Source organism: Thalassophryne amazonica, chromosome 4 (assembly GCF_902500255.1).
Source record: "Thalassophryne amazonica chromosome 4, fThaAma1.1, whole genome shotgun sequence".
In the NCBI taxonomy this organism is placed as follows: Eukaryota; Metazoa; Chordata; class Actinopteri; order Batrachoidiformes; family Batrachoididae; genus Thalassophryne; species Thalassophryne amazonica.
Window position 1 is genome coordinate 71846306 of NC_047106.1, and position 10130 is coordinate 71856435.

Below are 10130 nucleotides of genomic sequence, written 5' to 3' on the forward strand. Positions count from 1 at the left end.
TTTAGGTCAAGTATCTATCTATCTATCTATCTATCTATCTATCTATCTATCTATCTATCTATCTATCTATCTATCTATCTATCTATCTATCTATCTATCTATCTATCTATCTATCTATCTATCTATCTATCTATCTATCTATCTATCTATCTATCTATCTATCTATCTATCTATCTATCTATCTATCTATCTATCTATCTATCTATCTATCTATCTATCTATGATGTTGGCAGGATTTTTCATCAAAATTAATCATAAAAGTAATACTGAAGAATAACATTTTCTTTATCATGCTTATTGTGGAGATAAGAGACCCTGAGGGGGTTTCAGTCCATTAAGCAATTGAGCAAAAATTAAAAATAATACTAATAATAAAAAAATATTTTAAGATAATTTTAAGTATGCTCCACACTAAATAAGGATCTAAAGCCAAGTTATCCAAACACATTAGGGGCGTGGCCACTTTGAGTGGCAGCTTGTGTGTTGTCACTGCAGTCAGTCAGAGGCTACTGTATGCAAATAAATAAATGCAGTGGCTTTGAAGGAAGCCTTGAAAGCCACTGCATTTATTTGCACAAGCAGGTTAAAAAGATCTTTGTAAATATCCAGACAGTCTTTAGCAGCATTCAATAAAAGGTGCAAGTGCTTCTGTGCAAAATGTTGATGTTAATAAAAAAAAAACCTAAATATTAAAAGCGGATTTGAATCTCAATACGTTCACATATCCAAGTGGTCACCCCCTCTCCATACTGCCTTACCGTTGCCCAGGTGCATATATCCATTCATTCAGGTCCTACACCAATACCCACATGACATGCCTACAGACCCACAAATATGTCCGCTCACTCCACAACAAGATGGATGAGCTGGCACTGCTGATGAAGAAGAATAGAGATTTCTCCTCATCTTGTGTACTGTGCTTCACGGAGATGTGGTTAAATGCACAGACACCGGACTGCGCACTCCAACTAGAGGGATTCCAACTCCTCCGCGCAGACAGAGACCGAGCACTCTCTGGTGGAAAAACTAGAGGGGGAGGACTCTGCTTCTATATCAACAACGCCTGGTGCTCCGATGTGACTGTGATCTCCCAACACTGCTGTCCCTCTCTGGAATATCTCCTCATAAACTGCAGACCGTTCTACTCTCCACGTGAGTTTAACTCTTTCATACTTTGCTCTGTGTATATTCCACCGAGCGCGGACATGCACGAGGCTGAGCGCGTGCTCGCGGATCAGATTATGAGCGTGGAGAGAGACTTTCCGGACTCTCTTGTTATAATTCTCTGTGATTTTAACAAAGGGAATCTCAGTAAGGAATTACCAAAATACAAAGTTTGTTAAATGCCCGACCAGAGAAGGGAGCACGTTAGATCATTGTTACACGACAGTGAGCGGCGCCTACCGCTCGGTGGCCTGTGCAGCTTTGGGACTCTCAGATCACGTGATGGTCCACTTGATCCCCATGTACAGACAGAGACTTAAACTCTCTAAACCTGTTGTGAGGACGTCTAAAGTGTGGAGCAATGAAGCTGTAGAGGAGCTATGCGCGTGCTTGGCCACCATGGATTGGGATATGTTTGAGGCTTCAACAGACAGTCTAGATGACTACACGGACACTGTGACATCATATATTCATTTCTGTGAAGACAGTATCATCCCACAGCGTACCAGGGTGAGATATAACAATGACAAGCCCTGGTTCACACCTAAACTCAAGCAGCTCCGTCAGCAGAAAGAGGTAGCTTTCAGAGAAGGAGACAGAGACAGCTATAGAGGTGCAAAGTACAGATTTAGCAAGGAGGTGGCAAAGACTAAATCCATGTACAGTTCACGTCTGCAGCAAAGGTTCTCTGCCAACGACTCGGCCTCTGTGTAGAGGGAGTTGAAAGAGATCACCAACTACAAGCCCAAAGCACCTCGTTCTATTGACGACCTCAAGCTGGCCAACGACCTGAACGTCTTCTATTCACACTTTGGAGACAAGGACTCACACCTCCCCACCCCCCACACATCTGGATATTCAAACACTCTGGACCTCCCCCCTCTCACTGCTGCCCTCCCCACTCCCCCTGTTGCCCTCTCGGTCCAAGGGGAGGACGTGAGGAGACATTTCAAAAGGCTGAATCCACGTAAGGCCCCGGGCCCAGACTGTGTCTCTCCTGCCACCCTGAGACACTGCGCTGATGAGCTGGCCCCAGTCTTCACGGGGATTTCAACACCTCCCTGGAGTCATGCCATGTTCCAGTCTGTTTCAAGTCCTCAATCATAGTTCCAGTCCCCAAGAAACCATGCGTCACTGGACTTAATGACTACAGGCCTGTGGCTCTCATGTCTGTAGTCATGAAGACCTTCGAACGCCTGGTTTTATCCCAACTGAAGTCCATGACCGACCCCCTCCTGGACCCCCTGCAGTTTGCCTACAGAGCCAACAAGTCTGTAGATGACGCCATAAACCTGGCCCTGCACTCCATCCTGCAGCACCTGGAATCCCCAGGAACCTACGCTAGGATCCTGTTTGTGGACTTCAGCTCTGCATTCAACACCATCCTTCCAGCTTTGCTCCAGGACAAGCTTTCTCTGCTCCACGTGCCCAACTCCACCTGCAGGTGGATCACAGACTTCCTGACGGACCAGAGTCAGCGTGTGAGGCTGGGAAAAAATGTCTCGAACACTCGGGCTCTCAGCACAGGATCTCCACAGGGCTGTGTCCTTTCCCCTCTGCTCTTCTCCCTCTACACTGCACCTCTGCTGCACCTCCAGCCACGACTCTGTAAAGCTCATCAAGTTTGCGGACGACACCACCCTCATCGGACTCATTTCGGATGGGGATAAGTCTGCCTACAGGAGGGAGGTGGACCGGCTGGTGACCTGGTGCAGCAGCAACAACTTGGAGGTCAACGCCCAGAAAACAGTGGAGATGATCATGGACTTCAGGAAAGCCACAGCTCCCCCCGCCCTCCCTCACCCTCACCAACAGCCCCATCACCACTGTGGTCTGTCACCCCTTCCTCGGCACCACCATCACCCAGGACCTCAAGTGGGAGTCAACCATCAGCTCCCTCATCAAGAAGGCCCAGCAGAGGATGTACTTCCTGCGGCAGCTGAAGAAGGCCAAGCTGCCTGTCCAGCTGATGGTGCAGTTCTACACGGCCACCATTGAGTCCATCCTCTGCTCCTCCATCACGGTGTGGTACGCCGGGGCTACAGCCAGGGACAGACACAGACTGCAGCGCATTGTGGCCTCTGCTGAGAAGGTGATCAGCTGTAGCCTTCCATCTCTCCACGACCTGCACGTCTCTAGGACTCTGGGCCGAGCAGGTCGGATCACAGCTGACCCTTCTCACCCTGCACACGGTCTATTCAAACCACTCCCCTCGGGCAGGAGGCTACGGTCCATCTGGACCAGAACCTCCCACCATAAGAACAGTTTCTTCCCCTCTGCCGTTAGACTCATGAACACTTCATAACTCAGTCACCTTAACCTTAACTCTGTCACTTTATCATTTTATCACGGGTCACTTTAGACAATGTACTTTGGTTTTTAATTGCACTCCTCCCACTGCACTGTTTTTTCTGTTTCTCTGTTTTTCTGTTGCACACAGCCTTTCATATTTCATATTTCTTTTTTTTTATCTTATATTTTATCTTATTTTGACACATATGTTATATTTTATCTTAGCATTTTATCTCTTCTTAATGTTGCACCATTGTACCTAAGCAAATTCCTAGTCTGTGAATCCTGTTCACTGGCAATGGCAATAAACTTCTTCTGATTCTGATACCAAATTATAAGCACCTGTGCAGAGACTCAAACAAATAACACAGGACATAGCATATGAACACAACAACGGCCTTCCCTAAGCTCCACCTCGTTATCAAGCCTTGAGTTGCTATTACACTGATATGAAATTAAATGTTACATTTCTATTGTTCATGTGACTTTTGACATTGGCTCAATGTGGAAGGACCTTCACATATTATTATTTATGAAATAACTTTCATGACTATGTGTCAAATATATAAGTTGCAGGTATTGCACTCCCTGAGTGCCCATTCTACTAAGGCTTAAATGTACAGATTTTTTTTGTTTTGTTTTCATAATTTCACAAAGACCACAGATCGTCATTGCAATTCTTCCTATGGCATATAGGAAAAATCAATACAGAATGCATTATTTTGTCAACATTTTTCTGTCAGATAAATTTCCTGTCTCATTGTTTAGCATATATGGTTGCAGTCCATTTTTTGTTGTAAATATTTTTTTTTTACGTCTATGAGAAAGCCACACAATTTTATTACATTTTTGCAAACGTGTGACCATGAAGGCTTGGAAAGGAAGCAATGTTGCATTAATGATCTCAATGGGACAGCTGTGGTGTGGACACGGGACATTGAAGTAGTTAGCACTGCTAGGTGTTAGAGATGTTTAGTCTTTGCAGTCTGTCCTAATCTTGACTGTGGATAGGCATTGGATAGGGTTCAACTCATTGTGGTGGGGCAGAGAAGGTCACTTTTCTGGATAGCAACCCGGGCATTAGACAGGGACCAAGGACAGTGGTGCAGTGGCGGAAGCAAAGTATTGGTCAGCAACTGCAAACCACAGAGAGGTGAGTCAGAATTGACATTTTTAAATAATGTGGATGTTTGTGAGTTGTCATTGATGACTAAATCGTGTACCACCCACTTCCTATTAGGGAAACAGCCGTTAGTGAATAGGCAATCTGAATGAAAGCTTGATGTCTGTGTCTTCCTAGTAGAATTTAGTCTTTGCTACATTTCTTGTACGGTTACAAATACAGTTGAGGCTAATAATTTACTGGTATTGAAAAGATGTTTTTCATGGCAGTGGTCCTCCTGGCTCCCTTTGCTCAAGTGTATTCTGTGGTCTGCTTTTTGTGAATAGTTGCTCACTACTGCCAACTGCTGTTTTGGAGGTTAGTACAACAGAATTCCACATGTATCACCACACGCCTTTTCAGTTTGTTTTTATATACGACAAAGTCCGATGGCTGCAGGTAAACATATAAGGTAAGCTGAGCAGTGAAAAACTGGAGGCTATTTTCTACATATAATCTGAAAGAAAATCATCTGCCACAGTGATACAGCAAAAAAACAAAACAAAAAGCAACATTTTCTACTCTACCTTATCCTTTCACTTTTTTGTTGACTAAATCACTTAGATTGCATTTTTCCATTGTAAGATTGCTAAGACTATCTGTTCTGTCCATGGCTACTTCTTCAACTTTTACTCATGCTTTTCATTTATCACTGCATAAATGATATATCATATATCAAGATATCATATATCTTCCTTTCAGTCTGCAAAATGCTTCTAACAAAAACCTTCACATGCTTCAAATACTGCTGCTAGAATCCAACTCAAATGAGAACATTTGACCGTATTACTCTGATAGCTTCATTTTATTGGATCCCTTTCCATGTCAGATAAGACTTTAAAGAGAGACTCTTTCAAAACAAACCTTCAAACCAGCTCTGTTTTGGTTTGAAGGTTCAGACGTGCACAGTCCTCCTCCCTCGCTCATGTGGTCCGCCTGCTCTGAATACTGCTGACACAGATCACATTTGTGTGTACTCGTCATCCACACGAGTTATCTGTCTTTTAATAGCTAAAAGGGTTGAGTGGAAATGGAAATAAAAACAATCTACCTAAAAAGCAATGAAGTAAGGAGCACACACAAAAAAAAAATAAATAAAATAAAATATCTGTGGCTTTGCTCTGCTACATTTCAACTCCATCCAAGTCTGTAATTTTCTTTTTTTTTTTTCTTTTTTTACCCGAGGCCATCAAATATGGCCATCGGGTACTGCGAAGGGTTTGTGGCGGTCCATCCATCTGTCTGTGCTCAGCATAAGTCCAGTCCTATTACTGTCAGATTTTTGACAGTTGAACATTCTTGGGACACAGACCTTGGACAAGTTCAAAGATGGCTAACATTGACCTATTTTAAGCGGTTAAAAAGTCATATTCTGTCTCAATCTGTTCAATTTGTTTGAGTGGCAGGGGTGACAGCCAATCACAGTAGAGCTGCACCATGACGACAGTGGCTGGTCTCTCCAAAACCGCTTCATTTTGTGTGTTTATAAACGTTTCTCATATATTATGTAAAAGCAAATGAGAAATAAACACTTCTAAAACTGAAATTACAGGGTTTTTTTTTTTTTGGAATTTAATAACACCTCTGAATGCATTATTTTGCAGACGTTAACATGGTGACATCACAGGCTGATAGCTAACTGCAAAACTCCATTTTGTTTGTGTGTAAATATTCTCAAGGTCGGCGCTACGTCACCAGGTGAAGTGACCAATCCTAAGGTGACAGTTCGTGCTTTCATGACTGTCCGCTCAGTGACAACATGCTCAGTCTGTTTTATTGAAATCAGTCAGTTTTTTTTATCAAGTTTTATTTCTATAGCACTTTACAACAGTTTTCACTGAACCAAAGTGCTTTCCAATAGCACCAGCTAGAGATAAAATAAAAAGAACAATACGAAAAACACAATAAAACACAATAAGAGCATCCAAAATAGAATAAAAATAGATAAAAAAAAAAGTGTCAAAGCAATTATGTGTAAAAAGCTGCCCTGAACAAGTATGTTTTTAACTTAGCTTTAAACAGAGGCAAGCTATTAATGGACCTCAGTTCAGGAGGTAATGCATTCCACAACTTAGGACCTGCTACTGCAAAAGAACGGTCACCCCATTGTTTGGACCTGGACCTAGGAACTTTCAGAAAGTTTTGGTCAGCAGACCGATATTATTATTGTATCTAACTTGCTTCTTAACAGCCAGTTGACAGCTATGATTGCTTTGAACGGTAAGATTTATATACTAAGATGACCTGAAATGAACCATTGCACATTAAACTGACATTACTGACAAGTCTGACCCCTTTGAAAAGTGACCAAATTACATGTCACTTTGCCTGAGCTTGGCAATGTTTTCACAGAAAAAACTTGCCCCTTGAGGTAAACTACCTGGATACCAACCTTGAGAATATCCCCTTTGTCATATATTATGTAAAAGCTAGCGAGAAATAAATACTTCTAAAACTGAAAGTGCTGTTTTGTAACCTGAAAACACCTCTGGAGTCATTTACAAGACATTTTGTGCATGTTAACTCAAAGCTAACTTCCTGTGGAGTTAAATTTGTCTCATTAATACCTGCAAATGCACAGAAGGCTGATCTACAAATTCTGCACTTATCAATAACACACACACACACACACACATGCAAGGCCTCATGCAGACGCCGTTAAAATGTATAAATATTGTTTTTGATTGAATGATTGATAGAGGAGCTTTATTGAACATGTACCAAATTTTAGGGCCACATCTACTTGTGGCCCTAAAATATGGAATAATCTGGTGAAGGAACTCAAGCAATGTCCAAATGTCAATCAGTTTAAACGCCAATAAAAGGAACTGATGTTTTCTGAATTTATGGAAATTGTCAAAAGTCTCTGAATTCTCTGAAAATTCAATTCACGTTTGAAGGACTATATCTGTTGGTTAAAGTATGGACAATTAAGTTATGATTTTGGGTTTTTTTGTTTGTTTTTTTTGGATTATGCGATGGTGCTGTTATTGGTGTGGATTTGATGAGGAATTTGAGTTTATTGATTAGATGCTCTGTGTTTTGCTGTTCTGCTCACTTTGTTTTGTTTTGGTTTTGTTAAGTAAAAGTTGCTGAGGTAAAAGGGGTAGATATAAGCTTTGCTTCTACCTACACTCTTTTGGTTGCATGGGTTGACTGGCTGAGAAAGCAGTTTTGTTTTATTTTGTTTTGTTTTATTTTGTTGCAAAGTTCTTTCCTTGAACCAAATAAACTTGAACATGTACAAATTGTACGTAAGCCAATAGGATCTTATTTCTAAATGAAAAGGAACTACTTCTTGCATTTTTTGAATTTAAGTGTGAACAGGTTGCTTGTCAGCCTGTATTAACATTTTATTTTATAATGTGAACGTTTGACACTTATCAACCTGGGCATTATTTTTAGAAGTTGTTGGGTTCATCTTTTCACTTGAGACAAAATTCATTTAATTCACGCAGTATTGATTCAGAATGCAAACACCATCATGAGCTAACAGTCTAATTAATGTCATGGCACAAAGCAAGTTAAAAACACTAAGTAAATTGCATATTGGAGCCACTGAACAGGCAAAAATGTCACCAGAAGTGGTGACATTTTAGGAGATGGTACAGAGGTAAATATTTGCATACTTATATGGAAAAAGAGTCTGTTGCTCTATAAAAAAGCCCTCCATAAAGCTAGGACATCTTACTACTCATCACTAATTGAAGAAAATAAGAACAACCCCAGGTTTCTTTTCAGCACTGTAGCCAGGCTGACAAAGAGTCAGAGCTCTATTGAGCCGAGTATTCCTTTAACTTTAACTAGTAATGACTTCATGACTTTCTTTGCTAATAAAATTCTAACTATTAGAGAAAAATTACTCATAACCATCCCAAAGACATATCGTTATCTTTGGCTGCTTTCAGTGATGCCAGTATTTGGTTAGACTCTTTCTCTCCGATTGTTCTGTCTGAGTTATTTTCATTAGTTACTTCATCCAAACCATCAACATGTCTATTAGACCCCATTCCTACCAGGCTGCTCAAGGAAGCCCTACCATTAATTAATGCTTCGATCTTAAATATGATCAATCTATCTTTATTAGTTGGCTATGTACCACAGGCTTTTACAATTGTTTTACAATTTGTTCATGTAAATGGGGAATCTTCTTCACAGACTAAGGTTAATTATGGAGTTATACAAGGTTCTGTGCTAGGACCAATTTTATTCACTTTATACATGTTTCCCTTAGGCTGTATTATTAGACAGCATTGCTTAAATTTTCATTGTTACGCAGATGATACCCAGCTTTATCCATCCATGAAGCCAGAGGACACACACCAATTAGCTAAACTGCAGGATTGTCTTACAGACATAAAGACATGGATGACCTCTAATTTCCTGCTTTTAAACTCAGATAAAACTGAAGTTATTGTACTTGGCCCACAAATCTTAGAAACATGGTGTCTAACCAGATCCTTACTCTTGATGGCATTACCCTGACCTGTAGTAATACTGTGAGAAATCTTGGAGTCATTTTTGATCAGGATATGTCATTCAAAGCGCATATTAAACAAATATGTAGGACTGCTTTTTTGCATTTGCGCAATATCTCTAAAATTAGAAAGGTCTTGTCTCAGAGTGATGCTGAAAAACTAATTCATGGATGATCAGGTCCCATCTTAGCTTAGGGACCTCATAGTACCATATCACCCCAATAGAGCGCTTCGCTCTCAGACTGCAGGCTTACTTGTAGTTCCTAGGGTTTGTAAGAGTAGAATGGGAGGCAGAGCCTTCAGCTTTCAGGCTCCTCTCCTCTGGAACCAGCTCCCAATTCAGATCAGGGAGACAGACACCCTCTCTACTTTTAAGATTAGGCTTAAAACTTTCCTTTTTGCTAAAGCTTATAGTTAGGACTGGATCAGGTGACCCTGAACCATCCCTTAGTTATGCTGCTATAGACTTAGACTGCTGGGGGGTTCCCATGATGCACTGAGTGTTTCTTTCTCTTTTTGCTCTGTATGCACCACTCTGCATTTAATCATTAGTGATTGATCTCTGCTCTCTTCCACAGCATGTCTTTTTCCTGGTTCTCTCCCTCAGCCCCAACCAGTCCCAGCAGAAGACTGCCCCTCCCTGAGCCTGGTTCTGCTGGAGGTTTCTTCCTGTTAAAAGGGAGTTTTTCCTTCCCACTGTCGCCAAGTGCTTGCTCACAGGGGGTCGTTTTGACCGTTGGGGTTTTTCCGTAATTATTGTATGGCCTTGCCTTACAATATAAAGCGCCTTGGGGCAACTGTTTGTTGTGATTTGGCGCTATATAAATAAAACTGATTGATTGATTGATTATATAACTTATGGAAATGAGCAATTATAGTTTGCCGCTTACCTTAGCATCCTAGCTGCCTATTATGAGTCAACTGCTGAAGAGGGGTTCAGTTTTACAGAATGAGACAAGTTAAGGCAAGTTATTTCTTATGTTATTGAAAGATAAACAAGGCTTTGTCCATATTTGACAAGACTTACATTTATT

The 10130-nt window shown here is 41.1% G+C and overlaps 1 long non-coding RNA gene across 1 annotated transcript; it reads left to right on the top strand.

The window, feature by feature from the left end:
• Positions 1 to 430: 430 nt before the first annotated feature.
• LOC117509190 lies at positions 431 to 9284 on the top strand. Its single transcript, XR_004560297.1, has 3 exons — positions 431 to 511; positions 6317 to 6321; positions 9275 to 9284. It is a non-coding gene; the product is annotated as an uncharacterized LOC117509190 (long non-coding RNA).
• Positions 9285 to 10130: the final 846 nt, after the last annotated feature.